We start from the raw sequence: 24,273 nt of genomic DNA, 5'->3' as shown, positions 1-24,273 counted from the left end.
GCATGCATGCATGTATGTATGTATGTATGTATGTATGTATGTATGTATGTATGTATGTATTGATAGATAGATAGATATGTTTATACGTTAAAAATAACATGTTCTTTGAAGTGTTGTAAAAAAGCAATTTAATATACAATGTTATTGGTATTTCAAAATGTGATTCGCCCATGGCGCAATAATGTGCATATATAAACATTCTCTCAACCGTGTGCTGTTCTTCCAAACATTCATCTTTATTGACGTATGAAAATAACGATACAATGTATGAATAATCCCCTTTTTCTAAATAAATTCAATATGGTTTACAATTCCAATACTTTATGCTTTTTGTTCCACCCTCCCGTCTCATGCACAACGGATAAATGCGCGCAGAAATTCGGAGTGAGAGAGTAAAATAATTAGGGATGGATGAAAACCATAAAATTGAACTTACACGAGGCAAACTACAAAATTATTTGCTTCGTCGTAACGATATATGTTGACTTTCCTTGGGATTAATCTACAGTGTTTATATAATCGATAATATAAATGTGCTAACCCTGTCGACATTATACGGTGAGTTTCTCGGTTACGTGGTACACATGTTGTGATGTATTGAATGTTTTGATGTTGTTGTTCTTTCAAAAAACCTATTATAAAGTTCTAAGAATTGCGTATCATAAGTTAAATATCAAAATGTCCAAAGGAAACCACCCCCTCCGTCTCCCTCTCTCTCGCTCTCTCTCTCTCTCGCTCTCTCTCTCTCTCTGTGGAGCAAGATACGGCTGAAAATCTATGTAAGACGAGCGTATAATATTTTTGTTTGTGTCATACCATTATGTATCTGGACTTATTAATGATAGTAAACCTTATGTCAAACCGACCACAGGATGAGGGAGAGAGAGATACAGACAGAAAGACAGAGAGAGTTTTAAAGTCAAACTTACCAAAGAGAGATAGAGAGGGAGAGAGAGAATTTTGTGATGGGTAGTACTGTTTTTAAAGCAGAAGAATGAATTAGGTCGACTGTACATATATCAAAATGTTTGAATTACCTCTTTTTGGTTAGTAATTTTGCTTAGTTTCTTAGTCTACGCTAATTTCCATGCGCATTGTACGTGAATGGCTGAACGTTGATGTGAACAGCGTAGCTAACTATATGCTTGTAGTGTTCTACTAACGTCATGGAATCAATCTTTCAAGTTTAAATGATAAGTCTATATAATGTGGATTTAATCAATGTGAAGTAGATTAGAAACTCAGATGAGAATAGAATCAACTTATAAATATGCAAGCTGATCGTGAATAGCCACAAAAATCATAAAACTGCATTTTGTAGCAACCCACACTAGGCAGCGATGTATGGAGTTCATTCATTCGGTCAATACACGGTTGCATTTAGTAAACAGGAACTCCATTCAGTGGGGAAATATATCCATTTGTATGTGATATAAATAAAATATAAGTATCGTCTGTACGCTGTATTAATGATATGCCATTTTCATTAAAAGGAAACTCGGCAAGCCTCGCTTCTTTTTAATGAAAAATGTATATATCTGGTTTTGTATCATTAATGCAACATACGTCATATATATAAGAATAACAAGACAAAACGATGCCGATATGTGATAAAATATTTGTTTAGGTTTACACCTTACGTTATGGGATGTTCTTCAGTTGAAATGGTAGAACTGAATGTCAGAATCTTTGTGATTTATAAATCAGTGTACACTAATATTGTAAAAACTGATATGGCCGACCAATATTACGCTTAAATGAACATTGCATTTAAGGGAATCCATGCGATTCGAAATCGCATCTATTTGTAACAGATGTGACTGATATTAAACAACTGTTGAACCCAGTTTAAATCGTTGACTTTTCATTTGACAATGTTCCCAACTTAGGAAAAATTCAGTCTTACATCGGCTATCGATGTGTGTACATTGCAAGAGTCGTATTAGTCTCATTACAATCTGGTCCTGTCGATGAAGTTTTTTGCAAGTAAGCTCACTTGATTATGATAGTTCCATTAATTGGTATGCTTTATACATTGATGTACGTGAAATTTAAAGTGTTTTAAAACTTATTTATAATTTTCAAATATATCAGGATAAATATATTTACTCTTAGCATCTCAAGAGCGGAGTATAACATTCTTTCCCATGTGCATGTGTTGCCTACATTTACATAAATATTTCACTCATTCGTTGAGTCCCATTTTACGTGAAGAATCGCTCACTTTAAACCATAGCGTTTGTGCTGTACTTTCATCCCAATTGCAGTCAAAGTAGAATATAAACTCAATTGCAGTCAAAGTAGAATATGAACTCGTGGCAATATTATAATCACGTGTGTGAGAGACAGACAAACAGACAGACAGACAGAGGTAGTGAGGTAATAGAAATAAAATAATGATAAAAGCCAATTTATTGTCTTCGATCAAATATGTTTATTGATGTAGTATGTACAAATACTACAAAGATAATAATCGAGATAGGGAGTCATAATCCTTTGGTTCTCTTGTCAGTCCTTGGATCATTTTGTTTTTCTTAATATCTGTAAAAAGAGAACAAATTTAGAGCATTTTCGCAAGTTGACTTGCCCAAACAATACAATATTGATACAATATTCATATTTATCTTGAAGAAACTTTATGGCTACATCAAATTGAAAGCACAAAGACATGTAATGAGTCAGTAGAAATGAAGTGGATAAGATAATGGTTAAATTGTAAAATGTCGTCATACTGTAATATGTAACAGAATTTTCAAGGATGAATAATATGTATTCTTACTTTTTATGGTGTCTATTGTAACCGTATCCACCATATCCACCATATCCTCCATATCCACCATATCCGCCATAACCTCCATATCCACCATATCCACCATGTCCATGATACCCTCCATATCCACCATGTCCATGATACCCTCCATATCCACGATATCCAGGATACCAGCCATAGCCACCATATCCGCCGTTGCCACCATAACCTCCATATCCGCCACCAAATGAATAGGTAGCAATGGCAGCACCTACTAAGCAGGCTACAAGAACAATTACGGCCTTCATTTTCCTCTGTAAAAGAAAAGTAAGTTCAGAAAATAACAGTTAGCATTGAATGTTTGTTATGGGAGTGTAGTTTAGACGGTAAATAGACGGCAAGTTGATATTACATTTTCTGACTGTTTTAATGAATAAAGACCGGGCTTGAATGTATAGTATTTCAATTGTACGGTGGTGACAACAGTTTTAATTGTACACTAGAAACGCCAATATAAATATAGTTTTCATTTTGAAGACTAGTCTGTCGCTTATACGTGATTTCACTGGTAACCTTTGATTCGTAAATAAAGTACCTCCTCTACCATCTCCGGAATGCAAAACATATACGTTCCAAGTTTAGGGGTGGCGCTTTAGTGTGATTGACTGTGCAACGTCTTATGCAAACACATTAATATCCAGATTTGCAATACAGTGATACTTGAAAGTATTTGTGTGAGCGGTTCGTATACATTATCTAGAAAAAGGAATAAAGTCGATGGTTGCGAAAGGCCGCATGACCTTTAAATGGAAACGTAATGGGGTTTTCTAAAGTGACTTAAAGTGACAACAATGTTTTAGTGTTATTCTATGTTCTATCTTGTGATAAATAAACTCTAAATATAACGTACAAGAGTGTGTATTCACCTGACAGTGAATTGTTATTTTGTGTGACTCAATGTAATAACTTAGATCAAGCCATGGATAGGTCCGCTATGTGAATGATTGCCACAACGTTTCGTGATGCTAGGCAGTATGAACAATGATACCCTAGTGGACAATAAAATAATGTTCAACAAGGATATTTAAATAAAATATGACTTGGATTTAGGATCACTTTTTTTCGGTTCTATGAGTAATATATTTTATATCATCTATTTCTATACTCCTGAAATATAAACAAATTAATTAATTGTAAAGATTGGTTGTCATATAAACGTATGTATATCTCTTAAAGACAATATAATTCTACATATATTACCCACAAAGTGGTTCTTCTTGTAGAACATATTCTTTTCGTTACAAAATTAAACTGTTTCGTAGCTAGGTGGTACGTAAAATTGATATACAGCCAAATTTAGAGGCTCTTTGTATGTTCTCCCATAGAGACTGGAATGCTGCTAATGGAGCAAACACAAGAATAGGAGACCATTAATATAATTGAAACGTATCATGCGTCCAGGGATGATAATTCAAAAATGTACACGATCATGTCTCCACATTGGAAAATTGTAAGCATGGCATAAGTTAAAAGAAACATGCGCGTTATATAGGTTATTAACGAACGTTAATTTGCATGTCGCATACAATCACTTACCTGGATGACAACGATGTCAAGAAAATTTTTGAAGTAGGATCAGAAATTTTGCCACCGGACTGGCAACTGCTTGTGCTGAATCGTCAAATATGCAGTCCTTTTATATCGGTGAAGAACTTATTTTGCATGCATGTTAACTTAAGTAAACACGATGATTGATAGTTAATACATTCAGTAAATTAAATAATTGATGACTAAGAAAAACCAAGAAACTTATTTTGTTTATGTTGTTTAATTATATGGATGTCTGGAAATTTCCGTTTGCAATGCAGACATTTTTTGGTTTACAATTATGTAAAATTAATTTATGTGATGGATTTGAAAATTGACTTTTTATGCATTTTCCACTTCATATTTTCACGCAACATTTAGACAAATTTATTCAATACAATGTCTCGATCTATCATGAAGAATTTCCAAAATGAAATATATATGAATTCTTTATGCTTTATTTAAAATTACTTTTGCCTGCTAAATTTTTGTGTCGCCTACCAGTGTTACATTGGAGCATGTTAATTTAATAATCTGTTGGTACCTCTCTTCCATATGTCTAAAATGTTTCTTAAATTCTTAATATTATTGTCTTCCCAGCGATCACATTCCAAGCAAATTTAGTAAAGTAAACACCAAAGAGAGAAAAATGTTTGTTTAAAGGTGTGAAGATCATGCTCAAGCTTCTTGAAAATGATTTTCAAAATCTTATTTCAAGGTACAAAGTAAGGCATTCAATTTTGTAAGCGCATTGGTTCATTTATTTTGTGGATAAATGATCATTGATTGTGTTAATAAGAAAAGATGCTGTTCTTCTGCTATTGATTTTATTATTTTTTCTCCAGATCTGGTTAAAATGTTCAAGCCACCAACTATTAGTTATCATACTATTATGGTCGACTCGATGAGGACACACATCCATTTTAACAACGCAAGGAATAATTCTCTTAATTGAATATCCGGACATTGTTAGAATACTACGTCAATTATCAAGGGATTAATTTCGTCTGATACAGCTTTGTTCACTGAAGCAGATTTAGTATGTTAAACTGACAGATTCGTTTGTTTGTTTGCAGGTATGTGTGCACGTGTATTTCACATTGTATGCTATATTTACTTCACGAATGAAAGATTCGGACAGAACGAAATGATCAGTTCCATTTATTGTTAGTATTTCTAGTCTATGTTAGCTACAAATGTAATGTGTTGAATTTGCTACCTCGCCAACATTATATTGGGCTATTTCTTGAAAGTATAATACATACGAATGTCTCAGGTGCCATATTTAGCTACGGGGGCAGTTGTTTCTATAGGATTCTTTGAGGAATTATTCGCATAGGGTCGAGAGAAAACCAATCATATTGGTCGATTGATGAATCATCGCAGCTTATTAAAGAGCAGTGTTCTTTGAATGCTTAACGCCGATCAGAATAAACGGGATATTAATTAATTTATGTATATAATACAATTATTGCATATATTGTGATCATACGTTTGATATATTGCAAGTAAATGTAGGAAGTGTAGAACCTGCATGATTTTGCTGTTACCAGTTGTTTATTGTGACTCAAAGTACACTCTACTTATAAAGCATATGATCTAGTTTTGTTCATCGAGATATTAAATGATGTTATAATAATTTCTGTCAAAGTTTTGTATTTATTTTATTGATTGTGGATCGATTATTGTCCTAAAAGTTTGTCTATGATGTAACAATTTATTTAAATAACGCGAACCTTTATTGGCTGATTAGCTCATCGTAATACTTGATACAAACAGCTTGTGGCAAATCATATGCAACTCATTTCGTAAAAACATATCACATGTACACTTATCTAGAATATGTTTTATACAAAATGCGAATAGACTATTACTCCTGATGCCATGTTATCACTAAACAATGGTAACACAGTGTGTACCGATGGTTCTTCTCATGGTGTTGGAGAAACACGTCAGAATCTGGCACTCTTCACTTCAAATTTACACAGTTAATGGTACTCTATTCTTCCAAACCATTACAAGTAAACCTGAGTCGAAATGAAAGAAAAGAAAGATGAACTAAAACAAAACAATAAAACAACGAAAAATAATCGAAACATATATAATATATAAGGAAGCATAGTAATATAGCAATCGAAAGCGTATACTTTCTAACTAACAATGCTTTATTTGCATTTATGTTCCAAGTGTACAAATATTCCATGCAAGCTTGACAATTTGCATTACGGAGAGACCATACTTGTTTTATCGAAATTAAAGAGATTTCTTCGTATCTCATTATGAGCGTAGTGAATGTGAATTTCGATTTGCGAGTGTTTGACGATTTCACATATAAATATATTTTTAAATTCCTGACTTTCCCAACTATGGCGTACACATATTTTTAAAAATGTATCACAAAAAGCTTGTCAAATCCAATGTATTAAAAGTTTGTTTTTGTTTTCGGTAGGTCTTCGCCTAATTCAGCGTCGTATATCAATATTTTTAGTGAACTGGATGAACTCTGAGCTCTTTGTTTTTGAGTTCACTTTTTAAATGACATGTATCACCTGTACTTTTGTATACAAAATGGGTACCTTATACTGTACATATCACTCCTATGACTTTTCATGAATATTATACTTATTTGTGAAAGGTGTTGTTTATGATCAATAATTAACCACACTCTTCTTGAAATAGCACATTTTTGTCTCATAGTTAATTCCCCGTTGGTGGTCCTCCTGCTCTGCCCACTTTATTGTTTTAATAGATATATACTATTGCAATGTGTTTGACCGTAGTCTTGTATTCAAACCTTCCTCTTGAACATTTAAACGCTGAGATCAATTAATGTGTTGCTCTTTGAATTCTGTCGTTGTGGCTAAATGCGTGCAAACAATGAACCTGTGCCACTATAGAGTTATTTTGTAACCACGTGTCTTCGTTATCTGCAAGGAATACCAGCTAGTTAACAAATCTTTTATATTATCAATCTTATGCTCGGTAATCCCCCTCCTACCTTGATTCGCTCGTCATTCGAGATTAAGTACTGCTGTCTTTCAGCAGCTACGTGTTCTACTTATAGCGCAAGCACTAATGCAACTATCGCTATTACTTCAACCCTAACTAAACTACTACTGCAAAGAATGTTGAAGTGAACGATGCCAAGATTAAGGTATGATCGAATAAGGTAGTTAAATATCTTTTGAGATAATATAAAATCCCGTCTAGCATTTAACGGTTGAATTTCATGGTTTGTAATAAGAAGCGATTGTAATAAAAGTAATCCATTAAGGTTACAAAACTTAAATAAATTGAATTCGTTTATTACCGAGAAATGTATGCCGATGATAGTTCAAGCACTCATATTTTATCAGGATTAACTATCACCTCTGCATTTGATCTGACATATTAATATTACGACATATGATACAAATCCAAATAACCTAAAGCTCTTTGATTTGTATAATTAGCAAGTGGCTCCTATGAATACATAAACTAGATAACCAATTTTAAAAATTCACGTTGCGGTTTGAAAACTTTATATATATAAAACCATGTTTACTATTTTCAAAATATGTGTGAATCAGTGACATGATTATGAAAAACTCATCATGCTATCTTAAGCTTCAGTTATTGAATTATTTAGTATTGACATTTATTTCATTTAAAATAAGCATATTTAATTCATACAAATTACAGTATTAGAGACTGACGCGCATTGCTTCAGGCACCTTGGGAAAAAGCATTGTTCCTATCACGCGATCTTGCCATACCATATCACGTTTTCTTGTCTTGTATTATTTATTTGAGTAAAATATGCGGTATGTTGTCATTGTATGAGCGGAGTCATACAAATGTATTCTTCTGCGAGTAGTCATGTTCCACTCAAGATTCGTTCTTATCATCTGATCAATAGTACTAAATGCATACTAATTACATCTAGTGATAGTGTACATTATGTCCTGATTCCTGTCTGGTATTGACGAATGCAATATTTTGGCTGGGAAATAATTAAGAGGATTACTTCATTAACACTGATTGATGAATCCTTAGCTCATGTTTGTAAAGTTGTACCTTGTTTATAAATATTGATTCAAACTGAAAATTGGACCATGGTCACGTTTGCTGATTTGATGAAACATTTCGTTACGAAGAGACCAAATTTGAAAACACTGTATGATCCTTTTGATGTCTTATATTTTGAAAAGAATATTTTTTAAACGAAGTTATCAATACCTGAATGAAAAACACTAGACTTGTTTTTATGAAGATAAATGAATTTAGTTTAATGACTTGGTCCTCTTTACAGACAGACGCCTATGGAGCAGAAGTTTCAATACACATCATTTCCATATTTACAAGTGGTTATCGATAGTTCTGTTCAATGTAATATGGATATTAGGTTACAAATCACAAGTCTCTTCATCCATATCAAGCGCGAACTACTTAACGTAATACATAGTCACGTGTCCACTTTTCCCACTACGTTGAAATGCAAAGTATCCACAATTTCTTGACATAATGGTAAAATAGACGCTGGCTATCGTACATACTAATGAAAAATACAATTGTCTCATTGAAAGAAAGAAACCGGATTTGCCAGTTAGGCATATCAGTGGAGACATTTTTGTATGACATTTATCAAACACAAACTCCTTACAGTAGGCTAAGTGAACGCTGTCCCTTGGTTCGCCTATAGATTTTGGACCGAGTCTGGTTGCCTTTGTTTAGACAGAATTCAGGTCATCGCTGTAGTCGTATCGCAATTGCCGATCAGAGGCTCGAGGTATGCATAACAGCTGCTGGAGTCATTTAGATTGACCTGTAACCGTTCTTGAGGCAGCTCAGCCCTAGGGACCCAAGAAATGTTGGCATTATGGGTTTTGAGCTGTATGCAGACTGTACGAACCTGCACTGCCAGATAGCCATTGAGATTTTGAGTGGTGTAAAGATTGATCTCAAAAGAGAATGGCTTTGGGACGACTATTATCGCATGGATGAAAGGTTGCGTTGTCGCCTGCAACAGCGGAGTACCGATATATTAGTGTATGCATCGTAACTGCGAAAACTCCTTCTGAGGCAATAATGTAGTTGTACATTCCATGAAAGACTCATGTGGTTAGGTGCGTGCCAGCCAGTACACCAAAATGAGTTTTTATTTTCCTATTCGAACCTAAAAGCAACAAATGTTTTGAACTGAGATAAATTTGGCTCGTCTCTATAAAATGTACATATATCAATGTATGATTTTACATGTAGATTGATCACTTTAATTGTATCAGATTTTGACATTTTGAACTTTTACATGTTAACAAGAAAACCCTAACCAGTCCACGTCTTCTAAATTTCCAAGGTGAAAATTCCATTGCAATTTTCGAAGTGGGTATCTCGTTATTTCCCGTCTATTTTTCACATATAACAATACAAACCGTTTTGTTTCTTGTAATGGTATACACATCAATATTTAATAAGGATATTGCAGATTTCAATCATAATTGATATACAACTTATTTGTGCAGGATTTTATAATTAAAAATAATATTAATCGAGAATCTGTTTTTTAAACTAAGGAACATATCCAGAAACCATCATCATTAATAAAGAAATTCACTAATCTAATGCTTGAGAAAGAATGTTTTGTAAAACACAGTTTTGCCATCTAGCGCTATAGGTAGTGCCAAAAACTTTCGGTTGTGACTTTTTAATGATTTAAGATAGATCAAAATATACTTCAGTGACATCTGACTAAGCTGTTTTGAAAATCCTTTCCAGTGACTTGAGAAATTCTGTTAAAATCCTGTTAAAAAACAAACAAATGAAAAGAAAAAATTATCAATACTCGATCCGGAAAACTGTATGAAACATTTGTAATTAAAGTAATCTGACAATATTGTTTCTAAGCGATGTTATTTTCAACGAAAACAGAGACATACATACATACATACATACATATATATATATATATATATATATATATATATATATATATATATATATATATATATATATATATATATATATATATATATATATAACAATATGTCTGGCAACCTAAAGGAACAAGTCTTTTAAAAAAGTCATTGTTAGCACCGTATGACACTAATTTTTTTTACGGACATGAAGAAACAGATATTGTGAAATTAACCCCCCAAAAATCCTAAATTTATATCTGAATTTCAAAAATATAGACCGTTTCTCATGAAGTCCAATACTGAATGTGATGACGCACCAATAGTCATGAATGTGACTATGTAACAGTAGTCTTGTGATATAACATTGTTAAATTCCAGAATGTCTTTGAATGAATTCACGTTACTCACAAAAGAGTGCTTAAATCCCAAATATCAATAAGCACTTTGTACTACCAACGAATAGTTTAAACAAATAATTCCTCTCAAATTGCTGAACACATCTAACACAGATTCCACAAATACTTGTCTTAAAATGGGGATGAATAATTTTGATGTAAACAAGCTTGTATTAAAAGCTAAATCACAATAAAATGTCCACGACTAAACTCAGCCCATCAAATTCTTGAGCACGCTCGATGTTATTTAAATTATATATATATTGGGGGTATCATCCTAGTTTGATCTTTTCAGACCACTTTAAGGGAGTCACCCTGCCCTAATGGTATTGTTGCCTGAAAGCTTTTCGTTATATGTTGGTAGTGTTATGTTGTAGAAAAGTTATTATCACTTTTATTCTATATTTGGTTTCTATATTTGTGTTGGTTATTTTATTGGTTTGATTTTAGCACATTGTAAAGCATGCAAATAATGCTAAACCTTGAGCTCAGATATCAATAAAAAGATCATTATTTGTAAATTACAAAACAAGACAAAAAATAGATTGACAATATAACTTCAAAAGAAACAGTCAAGGTCCGGAACTCAAATCCATGTAAACAATTTGTTCATCAAATTATTTTTAACCTAAGTGTATAATTTACAACCATATATAGAAGTTGTATACTTAATATGATGTTTACAGATTTCTCTACATCTAAAGTCGTGGATTAACGATACGCGCACAATATATAGAAAGTGGTCTAAAAAGGGACGGTTTAAATAACTAGTTTCTTATGATGTGTGATGTTAAACGACATGCGCTAAGATATGAAATTAGTGGATATAATAATATAGCTAACACACTCATATCGTTCACCATCTTATTAGTTTACATATACAAATTACATTATGAGATGTTCATCCATTGAAATGGTAAAATTGAAGTCCATTTTCACTATAATTCATAAAACAGTGTGAACAAATTATTTAAAAAAACCGACATGGGCGACCAATGGTACATTTATATGAGCGATGAATGGAAGTGGATCGTAATGGCTCAAAATCTGCTCTTTTAGTGATTCAAAACCAGATCTATTTACAAGAACTGTGACTGGGTTTCTTGCATTTTAGGTAAAACAATGAATAGTTCAGTTTGAAGCTGGTATTGTGTCATACATGATATGAATTGCATCACATAATTCTTAGAAGTCATGGATGATGCAATCATAACTAAGCTTACATCAACCTGCTGAACAAATTGCCCCACATCAGCTTCAGAAATCATACAGTGTCGTGCTCTCTGATTTGTCAGTGTTTGATGTTGCAAAGGGACCCATTTCTCTTTAGCCAAAGTGAGCAGAGATGCCTAGTACTTGCGTGAACAATGCAGATAACTTCTGCTATGTTTGTGGTGAAGTGACTTTTCATAACAAAAGTGCAGTATAACCACTATGGTTAAAACACATATCACCTTTATTTTGGCTGAAACCTTGGAGATCAGGACAATGTGCAACACATCTTCGCCAGTGGTTGAACAGGAAAAGGAAAGGTATGTCCTTTGTTACCACCGTATATATATCAGACAGATCCGAAAGTGATATCAATGGATTATATATGAGAGTACATGATAATTGTTGGCGTAATTAATATTTAATACAAATAATACTATCATATCAATGTTTTCGCACTCTATGGAGATTCGAACCCAGGTCCGCGTATAAACGGCACCAATTGCCCTGCCTGCATACACCAGCCCCTATTCCATCACGACTAAGCACCCAGCACCAAAAATGATACCACATAATCGGTGTTATACACACTCGCGTGCAGCAGTCACACCTACAAGACGACGAAGTAATTAATTCCAATATATTTACATACTCATTCGGGATTCGTATGTGATTGTATGTATGTATGTATGTATGTATGTATGTATGTATGTATGTATGTATGTATGTATGTATGTATGTATGTATGTATGTATGTATGTGTGTGTGTGTATGTATGTATGTATGTATGTATGTATGGATGGATGGATGGATGTATGTGTGTGTGTGTGTGTGTGTGCGTGCGTGCGTGCTTCCTTGTTTGCGTTCGTGCATGGATGAATGCATGCATGCATGAGTAGTGAATGGGGATGGTATAGGGTCTATGGGACTTATCATTAAAAATACCCTTGGGAACATATAGGGTCTATGTAAATTTAACATGGAGAAAAATCGTGGGAACATATAGGGTCTATGGGAATTAACATGGCCAAAAACCCTGGGACAATATAGGGTCTATGTAAATTTAACATGGCCAAAAAACCCCTGGGACTGTATAGGGTCTATGTAAAATTGAAATAGGGAGGGTCTCTATTTTTTTTTTTAAAAAAATAAAAAATAAAATAAAAAATAAAATAAAAAAAGGGGTAGGCAATTCAAAGGCTATCTCTTTTCGAGAAATATGGGGGCCCTGAAAAGGGCCTTTGGTTTATGTTAATATGCCCTTAACATAAAGGGCATTTGCGACATCTTCTTGTCCTCAAACTTCGTCTTACAGCAGGGCCATACATCAGAGTCCTCTTGAGGCAACCTTGTCTCTCTATATAGACTCTTCTTATCCACAGGCTGCTGCTGGTCCTGTGGACAACGGTCCACTTGGATCGGACATACATGAGCATGTCCGTCCTGAACATCATTGTTGACACAAGGGTTGAAGATTCAACGTCGGTCCACATGTTGAGGCTCCGAGAATAGGTGAATCAATGCATTGAACTGCGCTTATTTATAGGGACAGAAAGGATTGAAACGGATTGAGTTCATTCACCAATCCGAACACGCGTTACAGAATTCAGTCAGCCCGCATCCAATCCGAAGAGAGCAGTCTGTGACGTCACGTAGTCTATATAGATTCGCTAGCGCTTGTGTGCAGTCAATCTATGCGACAGTGATTCAACATGACGGAAACTCAGAAAACGATCCATTGGGGTGCACCAGCAGGGGAGACTGCCCAAGGGAACTCGGACTTACTTTCAGAAGAGGTGAATTGGGATTTTGTGGATTTTCTCTCCTCGCAAGAATTTGTTCCGGAACCTTCGTTACCTTCTTCATTACCGCAAGTGGAGAATTTTAGACAGAGACAGAAAGAAGAATTGGAGAAATTTATACAACGACAAAAGGAAGCGGAACAGGCTTTTCTCCTACAGCAACAGCAACAAGAAGAAGAGGTAAGAAAAAAAACAACAGCAACAACAGCAAGAAGAAGTAGCAGCAAAGAAACAAGAGGGTGAAAATCAAACGGTCACGGTACTGTTGGACATTTTAGCGGAGTTAAGAAGTCTGAAACAAATGTATCAGACTTCTTTATCACGACCGAAGAGAATACGACCTTCCCGAGCTAAACACGTCAACCCTGTGACTAAGCCTACCGTACCACCCTTAGTGATTTCAACCCAATCATTATCATCATCATCATCAACATTACGCAGTCCAGAAGTAGGCCTTGGCCGTGGCAAAGGCATAAGGCAGTTAAAGTTGATTGCTTAAACTCACCCCTACATCATAAAGAGAAAAAGGCCCTTTTCAGGGCCACCCACATTTCTCGAAAAGAAATACAATTTCAATTTGCCAATAACTCAAAAATAAACCCCACCCATTTTACCCTTATAGTACGTGTCTGTGTATGAGTGCGTGAGTGTACGTTCTTATTTTAAAATCAAAACTCAAAGACACTTACCTTATATCATTCAATTATTCTTTTATCCATTTTTTACAATCCAATTCACAATTCACAACACAACACTTTAATAAAAAGTTCATTGACTTCTTCTTTCTCCTTGTTTAGTCTCTCTGTTTTTTGAATTTCTTCACCGTCTTTTCCTCATTTTCTTCCCTTCTTCTTTTCTTCTTCTCCTGTTTCTTTGCCTCTTGTAAATAGAATTGTCTTTTTTCTTCCTCTTCTTCCTCTGAAGAATCCCTCTCTTCTTCCGAAGAATCCCTCTCTTCTTCTGAAGAATCCTTCTTTTCTTCTGACTCCTCTTGTTTCTTTTTTGGGCAATCTGGAGACCAATGTCCTTTTTCTTTACAATAATAACAGGTATCTTGACTTTTGTCTTTTTTAGTCCCTGTTTTTGTTCTTTTTTGACGGTCTGGACACTCTGAAGACCAATGCCCTTTCTTCTGACAGATATAGCAAGTATCTTGACTTTTATCTCGAAAGGAAGGAGAGTAGTCCGTAGGCTTGTCTGAAGAGAATTTTCTAATGACCCCTCGCAAAGCTCTGACGAAACGTTCCATCTGGTTAGTCTCTTCCATCGTTGTATTCGGCTTGAGAGTGAAATGAATAGTGAAAGGATAAGACACACACCCTTTTATATACGCTGGTCTGCTATGACTATAAAGTAGCTCATGGTGTTTGAACTTGAGTCATTTGACTTTTTGCTTTCAAGATGAAACGATCCCATTCATTCGAGAAGAAAGAAGAAGAAGAAAGTAAGAGGCAGAAACGTGATCTATCGCCTCGAACCAGGGCTGAAATCTTGGCACAAATTCATGCCAGTGATTTTGAAGAGGACATGAGTGAACCAGAATTTGAAACCTCTAAACCAAGTTCACCACCCTTAGTCAACCCTGAAAAATACTATTCCATTCGAGAGACGGAAAAGCGCTCCTCTAGAAAATTTAGAACCACGGCTTACAAATACACGGTGAAGTTTAAAGATTTCAAGTCCGAAGTACCGTTAGAGAAAGCAGAAGGGTTCATCACTGGAGTGTGGGATTCTCTGCTCACTGCACTCAAGCGACAATGTCAACCCAAAGAAGACGATCGCTTGAGACTTTCCATACAACACGACGGTTTGAAATCCCCTGTTTGGATCGAGTTTAGCACCCCTGCAGAATTGACCGCTTCGAAAGTCATGGACAAGATTCAACACGTGCAACAATCTAATGACCAGTTTGACATCACCGATGGAAAAGCCACATTGGACATGACCCACGTCTCTCCTCCTCAAGGGACCGGACGCAAAAAGATGTTATTGGTGAACGACCTTCGCAGCATTAAGCGTAGCCTTGTCCGAATTCACAATCCTCATGACCAGATGTGTTTAGCCCGTGCCATCGTGGTGGGACGAACCTATGCCAACAAGAACGACACGGTAGAATGGAAAAGAGACTGGGAGAACATTCGACAATCGGACCGAGCCAAACAACGAAGTGAAGCAGAACTCCTGTTACGACAAGCTGGACTGTCCAAAGACACACCCTGTGGCATTCCTGAGATGCAAAAATTGCTAGATGCCCTAGCTCCACGATACACCTTGAAAGTGCACCCTCAAGAAGTGCGCGGGTCTTTGTTGTTTCGAGGGCAAGACTTTAAGGACGGAAAATACATTCATGTTTATCATCACGATGAACATTTCGATACCATTACCAATATCACTGGATTCCTGGGATACGGTTATTACTGTGAGAAATGTGACTATGGTTATAATAATCGAGAGCAACACAAGCATTGTGGATGGAAATGTTCAGGATGTTTGGCCTCTTCACCCTGTCTGAGCGAAGAACCAGTGCCTTGTTCAACTTGTCTGCGCACGTTTGTCAGCCCTACCTGTTACCAACAACATCTGAAAACGCAAGGTTCACAGAAGAAATGTGCTTGTCAACTCCTGAGATTGTGCCCTACGTGTGAACAAGTCATACGTACCAATAGTACCAAGGCACACGTATGTCGAGGAAAGAAAAAATGTCACATTTGTCACCACATCGTGGACTTGGAACACCAATGTTACGTGCAAAAATACCAACCCCCACCAGAGAAAGAGGACGGTCACAAGAAGAAAGGCAATTTCATCTTTTTCGATTTCGAATGCATGCAAGAGACTGGCATTCACATTCCTAATTTCTGCGTGGCTCATCGAGCGTGCGAGAAGTGCATTCAAGAACCTATCTTCAGTCATTGCCCTCACTGCAGCAAGATTCCTGGAGGGCGTGAAAAAATCTTTCGGGGACCGTACACGTTAGCCGATTTTGCCCAATGGGTCTTAGACCCGGTCGACAAGACGTGGAGCCAAGAGGACATCGAACGTTACGGAGATTGTTATCGTCATGCCACGGTGATGGCTCACAATTTCTCCGGATACGATGGACAGTTTCTTTTGAGGTTCTATACGGAACAAGGCACCGAACGTCCTAAAGTGACTTTGAACGGAGCCAAAATCATTTTCATGCAAGTGGGACAAGTACAGTTTAAAGATTCGATGAGCTATTTGGCCATGCCTTTGAGTCGAATGCCTAAAACGTTTGGAATGACAGAAATGGCTAAAGGGTACTTTCCACACTTTTTCAATACGGAAGCCAATCAACACGCCGTTCTACCCCATTTACCCGAGGCTCACTATTACGACCCCGACAACATGCGTACCGAACAACGAGAAGCTTTCTACGCTTGGTACCAGGCTCACGCCTCGGACCCTTTCGACTTTCAGGAAGAAATGTTAAAGTATTGTCGTTCCGACGTGGACATTTTACGACGTTGCTGTGGAAAATTTCGAGAACTGTTCATGGAACACGGAGGGGTCGATCCTTTGAAAGAAGCTTGCACCATTGCCAAAGCGTGTTCCTTAGTGTATCGACAACGATTCATGCCTGAAAACACCGTGGCTGTCATCAGTCCTCAAACGACCCACTTTGTCAAACGTCAATACTCGATCAAAGCCCTACGTTGGTTACATTACTTGTGCGACAAGGAAGACAAGTGGATTAAGCATGCCCGCAACGGAGGGGGCGAAAAGACCATCGGAACGTATTCGGTCGATGGCTTGGACTTAGAAAACCCCAAGATCGTGTACGAGTTTAACGGTTGCTTATTTCACGGATGTCCCGTCTGTTACCCTGACCGTGGCACTAAAAATCAGTTTTTGCAACGAACCATGGAAGACTTGTACCAGGACACTTGTCAGCGGCGCCTAAAGTTAGAACAGCAAGGATACCAAGTGGTGGAAATGTGGGAACACGAGTACGATCACCGTATGAAAACCGATCCCGAGTTTAAACGCCTCGTGGAAAGTTACCAGTTCATGGACCCGCTGAACCCGAGGGATAGTTTGTACGGAGGAAGGACCAATGCCACCTGTTTGCTGTACCACGCCGACGAAGAGAAAGGAGAAGAAATCAAATACTTGGACGTGTATTCGCTGTATCCCTACGTGTGCAAATATTGTCGCTTTCCCGTAGGGCACCCGCAATTGCTGACGGAACACATCGACCTGAAAAACATTCGACAATACGAAGGCTTGATCAAGTGTAAAGTTTTGCCTCCCACGAACCTATACCATCCCGTCTTACCTCACCATTGTCAAGGCAAACTGATGTTTCCCTTGTGCCGTACTTGTGCCGAAACGTGCAACCAAGACCAACCTTGCCATCACAGCCCGGAAGAACGGGCCTTGACGGGAACCTGGGTCAGCGTAGAATTGTTCAAAGCTCTGGACATGGGATACCAACTGTTAGAAGTGTACGAAATTTGCCACTTTCCCAAGACACAACAATACCACAAGGGTGACCCCACGCAGAAAGGCATTTTCGCCGACTACGTGGATGCCTTTTTGAAACTGAAGCAAGAAGCCAGCGGCTATCCTTCCTGGTGTCACACTCCCGAAGACCAAATACAATTCAAAGAGAAATACTACGAACAAGAAGGCATCACTTTAGACCACATCGAGAAAAACGAAGGCAGGCGATCGTTTGCCAAAGTGATGTTAAATTGCTTGTGGGGTAAAATGGCACAACGACCGTGTTTACCCAAAATGGAATATTTGACAGAACCTTCCCGCTACTTCCAGATGATTCACGACAAAACCAAATACATGAAACACGTGGACGTCGTTCGAGAGAATTTGATCTTGGTCAATTACGAAGAAGATCTGGACTTTGTACAAGACGACCCTTTTGGAAATGTCATCATTGCGGCTTACGTGACAGCCCATGCTCGCTTAAAATTGTACGAAGCTTTAGAACTGTTAGGGGAACGCGTCCTGTACTTTGACACGGACAGTTGCATTTACATCCATCACCCGATTCAACATCACCCTAACATCGAAGGAGACCGTTTAGGAGCCTGGACAGACGAGCATCCCGACGACAAGATTCTAAGTTTCGTCAGTGGCGGTCCCAAAAATTACGGCTACGAATACCGTGACAAACAAGGAGAAGTGCACACGACGTGCAAAGTGAAAGGACTGACTCTGAATTATCGTACCAGTCGTGTGGTGAACTTTGGGGTATTGAAAGAAGCCTTGCAATCGGGAGAGGATGGAAACTTTAAAGTGACCACCTATCAACCGAACAAGATTGTACGTTTACCCACTCACCACATCGTCAGTCGACCCTTGGAAAAAGTCTATCAAATTGTATACCAGAAGCGAGTGCGACTTCCCAATCATTTCACCTTACGTACGGTCACGTCGGTATTGGTCTGTATATAAAAAAGGAACCCTAGGCAAGATCGATAGTTCATTGTGACTACCAAGACCGAGCGAACAAGATGAATACTTTGAAAGAGGCATCGTTCCAGTTTGGGGATTGTAAAAAAGTTGTATCTTCCTCTAGTGTGACTAATATTGGATGGATAAGACCCATGCATTGCGACGGAAAATGTCCGGAAGGAAACTGCGATTGTCCATGTGGTTACCATTGTAATTGCGTAATGGAGTTTGCAGACGAGTGCGATTGTGAGCCTTGCGATGGGTACGATGCTGTACGTTGTGACCTGAGCGATGCCGTAAAGCATCATGGGAACTTTGTTCTCACTACCCCTGTCATGGAAAGTGATGCTGTGCGTGTCAAACCTGAGGGATGCGAAAGCGATGCCGCTCGTCCTCTTAGACATTTTACCGGGTTTAAAGAGGAATGTTCACCTTCACGTCTACCCCCCTACGGATGTCATCCAGCCCTGAGCAAACTCCTGTTCCTGTCACTCAACCCTCATCGAAACGAACCTGTGAAAAACGAATATTCGTTGCCTGTGCGTTTGTCGGAATACTGCGACTTTGAAAATCGTCTTCAATCGTTCAAAGGAAAATGGCCTAAATATCTGGGAGGACCGACCCCCGAAGAATTAGCCAGAGCCGGATTTTTCTACTTGGGCGAAGGAGATAAAGTCAAGTGCTTCAGTTGCGGTGTGTCACTTCACCACTGGGAACCGCAAGATTCGGCCTACGTAGAACATGCTCGATGGTCACCGAATTGTCATTACTTACCCTTAGTGGGACCGAGACATTGAAGTAACTTACCATGTCGTTGACGAAGAAGAAACCAGATTGGCTAGGAGTCAAATGTTGGACATCACCGAGACCAGTATTTAAACTTCATTTCAAAAACGATATTGAATCATTACCTAAAGAACTACAAGAGAAGATTTACAAGGAAGTTTGGCAGGGGTTTGCCAGAGTGAAATCTCAATGGGTCACTATAGAACTTTTGTGTCGAGAAATTCATAAGAGGAAAGTGAAAAAAGTCAACCAGTGTGTTAGATTTCTTTGGGTCAAGGGTGCATTCCTCCTATTGTCACGCTTTAGACCGTTTACATCAAAAGAGTTCAGTGACATTCTTGGACGTTACCCTGAATGGCAGTGGTCAGAAATTACTCACTATGTGGATTACTTTTGTGAATTGTACGGACTGACCTATTCATGAATACTTTACAAGAAAACATTCGTGCTTTGCCTGTGGAGTTGAGAGAAAGGATTTACCGAGAGCTGGTCAAAATACAAGTGAAACGTAAAGAACAATTGCATCCGATACGTCACCAGATCTTTAACCACTGGTACCTGAATGGTATAAGAGAACTGATTCGTCAGAAATTCTTTCAATGGTCAGACATTGTTCAAAACTTTGAGGTCGCTAATGATCGACATGTTCATGATTATGTTTACTTCGAGATTCACCTAGTACAACGCATTGAGGAAGACAAGTTAAAGGATTACCAACATTTGTTACGTGGAATCTACTTAGCGGAAGAGGAAACTTCTAAACGAACTCTGACGTTTCGGTTACAGTATGCAAGATTTAGATTCCCTACTGGAGAACGAAGATCTCTGGCTAAAAAGTACGTGTATTGCATCCGAAAAAAAGAGAATATAAAAACAGGCTGCCATGCCACGGTTTATGTCACATGTCATCCAACAGATTCCGTGGAAGGAACTCAATGACCATATTCAAACCGTGGATCATTACCATCAATTATTACAAGAACTGTATCCATTCAATTTGGGACGACAAGTGGTGTGTGTCTTAGTGACTTGTTTTCTGGGATTTCGTTTACCAGCCGATTCTTTGTGGACTCTTTACGATCAGTACTTACCACTTCCATGGCCTTAAATGGTCACGAAAAACTCCTTTTGCTCAAAGCCTTGCGGTTTCATCTGGATACTTCTCGACCTCAACAGGAAAAAAAGATTCGTCAACTTTTAGCTACCCAAGACGTGTATGACGATGTGTGTGTATCTTGTGACTTACATCCCCATTGGACAGATGTCCGTGCCTGGAAAGAATGGGGTTTTGAGGCTTGGACCCAAGAAGTGGCCCAGTATGCACGAGAGTTGTTCAAGGAAAAAAGTTACTTTTCAACCCGTGTTAGTGACGGTGCCAGAAGAACCTGTCACCCAGGACAGGACTGTCGTGGACAGGCCTGAAAGACCCTTTCGGGAGGACACTTGTGTGACCTTACTCCCTACTATAGAACTGGTTAGAACATTACCCAAAACATGTTGTACAGACACTTGTGTTTATTCCACGTTCATAATTATCATGTGCCTTTTATTGTTGTACTTAAGCCTTTGGCTTTTATGTATTTTTGTCTTTCGTATTCATGTTTGAAAAAAAAACATTCAATAAACGTGTTCTGAAAAAGTATATAAACTCTTGTCTTGTTTGTTTTTGTGTCACAAGTGACATTTCTCACACCATGGCTACCTCTGCTGTCTCTGCTCCCTCTTCCTCTACTGTCAAAGTCATCGACGAACACTTAGATCGTGCCAGTTGGGAGGCTTTGTATCTTCGCCATCCCTTTAACATGCTCATTGCTGGACCTAGCGGTTCAGGCAAAACCGAATTCGTCAAACGTTTGATCGAACATAAACATCATTTGATCGATCGGCCACCTCAACGGATCGTGTGGTGTTACAAAGAGTGGCAATCGGCGTACAACCTCTTGCGAGAAAGTCAAGGCGATTCCATCGTGTTTGTGGAAGGCATTCCTAAAGAAGACGACGGTATCGTCTCTGACTCCCGTCAAACCCATTTGGTCATTTTCGACGACATGTTAGGAGAAGACGAAGAAGAAATTAAATTGTGGTTCACGCGCAAAGGGCATCACCGTAATGCCAGTGTCGTTTACATCACCCAAAATTTGTTTCAACAAAGTAAAGCCCATCGCACCATCAGTCTCAATGCTCATTACGTGGTCTTGTTTAAAAGCCCTCGAGATAAATCGCAAGTGCAAGTCTTAGCCAAACAGTTAGGAACGCCTTGGCTGACTCAGGCGTACGACGATGCCACTCAAACACCACACGCCTATTTACTCGTCGATTGGAAACCTACGACCCCCGAGGATTTGCGATTTCGTACCCACTTGTTTCACCACTGGTGCCAAGACGGAGGGCCTGTCCTGTACACGTCTCCGTCCTCGACTTCATTTCACTCCCCATGAAAAAATCTATAAAAACCTCAGACCCTTTTTCGTCTGTCTCACACAGTGTGAACATGACGTCCCTTCAGTCGCATCTTCCCGTCAAATTGATTCGTGCCTTGTATGGCATCAGTCGAGAAAAAGACCCACAAACACGAGCTCGTGTCTTAGAAGCTAGTCTCAAAGAAGTCTTACGATGGTTCACGGTGACGGCACTTCAATTACTCCAAGGAATCATTCAGATTCCTCATCAAACCAAACGCTTTTTCGATCGAAACAAAGTCGCTTTGGTCCAACTGGCTGATCCCCGCATCGACACTCAAACCAAAAAACAAATCATTTTGAAACCTGGAGGGAGCGGTATTCTAGGAGGGGTCATCATTCGCTCACTCTTAAGATGGGATCCTAATGCCCCCAAAGTTATCCCCAAGACAAAAGTCCAACGAAGCCCCAAGAAGAAAAAGAAAAAGACCAGGTCCCCAAGGAGAACTTCTCCAGTGGCAGGACCCTCCTCTGACCAGACACCACCACCCCGGAAAAAGAAAAGAAGCCCCCAGAAAAAGAAACAGAGAAAAAGTCCTCAGAAAAAGAAAAGTCCACAGAAGAAAACTAGTCGCAAGAGAGGCACTTCGGCCAGGACGCAACCTTACACTAGCAAACCACGACCTGCCACAGCGGTGACTGCGTCTCCGGCAGCCTCACGTTTATCCACTTCTCCGTTGATGTCACCAGGAACTGAAGAGTACTTGGAGACGTTGATCACACCAAGAACTTCTCCGTTGATGACCCCCAAAAGAACTTCCCCAGTGGCAGGACCCTCCAATTTGGTGGCAGTGGCTGCTGCTCACAAAGTACCTTCTCCCAAAATCAAAGTCCATGAAAGATCGGGCATGTTACAAAGTTTACTGGATTTGTCCAAGCAAGAACTGGCTCGATTTAGTCCGTTACGTACCCCTGCACGACGTGTCATGCCTGTCCTCAAACTGATACGCCGTAAAGACAATCAGTGGCGACGCGTTCCAGTATAAAAAAGGCCTGTGACCGAGTAGGGTATCAGTGTTTTTTAGGTGCTCCTAAAGACTCAAAGATGTCACCCTCCAGAAAACCCCAAGGAAAGAAAAGGAAAGGACTGCCACCACGTTTAGCCAAACATGGGGACCTGTTATCTGTCCTGTCCAAAGCTTCTCCACCCCTACGAAAAAAACTCATTCAAACGGCCTCCAAAGAGGTCATCGATACCGTGTGCGAATGTTGTTTGAACGTTTTGAAAGGCACGATCCCTTTGTCCAAACACCAGAAACAATGCTTAAGCAAACATCGTCACGTTCTTCGCCAAATGGTTCGAAAGAAAATTCCCATTCGTCAAACAAAGAAGATGTTAGTGCAACGTGGAGGCATTTTGCCTCTCTTGCTAGGCCCCATACTGAAAGGAGTCTTGGGAACCATGTTGGGAGGACTGGTGGGAGCAAGATAAAAAGGCCTTCGAAAGTCCCAAGATCTCAGAATCGACCCCTGACAACCCCATGGAAGGACGAAAACTAGCTTTAGTGCCTTACAAACGATGGATGGAATACCATCGGTGGCAAGAACAACGCACCCCGCATTTACCTCCCAATCCCAATTTGAGCGAGATGTCCCAGTTACAACACGAATTGCAGTCCTTGATGGATCGCCAAGATTTGTCCGAAACAGAAAAATCGCAAAAGTACGGTCAACTCTTGCAACGACTGCAACTCTTTCACCAGAAAGCTTTAGACGAAACAGCTCTACCCACTTTGAAAGATTTTAAGACCTTGATGAAAAGTCCAGCACCATCACCAGTACCAGCACCAGTACCACCATTACCCGTGACCAAGACAGAAAAAGGAGAAGAAGAGGAAGGGTTTCAAACTCCACCAGAAAAAGTACGCAAGTTAACAACACCACCTACCTCCAGAATTGGATGGATTAAAAAGATGATGGCCACCCCTTCTTCCTCACAAGAGAAAAAGA

The 24,273-nt window shown here is 38.7% G+C and overlaps 1 long non-coding RNA gene and 1 pseudogene across 3 annotated transcripts in view; both read right to left on the bottom strand.

Annotated features, from left to right (window-relative positions):
- LOC149771308 (uncharacterized) overlaps positions 1-24,273 on the bottom strand; it is a 319,229-nt gene that overhangs the window by 187,790 nt on the left and 107,166 nt on the right. The window lies entirely within an intron of this gene.
- Positions 2,411-4,447, bottom strand: LOC149771314 (uncharacterized; annotated as a pseudogene). Its single transcript, XR_016418338.1, has 3 exons — positions 4,346-4,447; positions 2,780-3,063; positions 2,411-2,541 (listed from the first exon to the last, which is right to left on the bottom strand). The product of XR_016418338.1 is annotated as an uncharacterized LOC149771314 (transcript).

The sequence above is a fragment of the Sinohyriopsis cumingii genome, unplaced genomic scaffold, assembly GCF_028554795.1.
Source record: "Sinohyriopsis cumingii isolate HCF-2022 unplaced genomic scaffold, ASM2855479v2 utg001953l, whole genome shotgun sequence".
NCBI classification, from domain to species: Eukaryota; Metazoa; Mollusca; class Bivalvia; order Unionida; family Unionidae; genus Sinohyriopsis; species Sinohyriopsis cumingii.
Note: the sequence above shows the minus strand (reverse complement) of the source record. Positions and strands in the feature narration are given on the sequence as shown.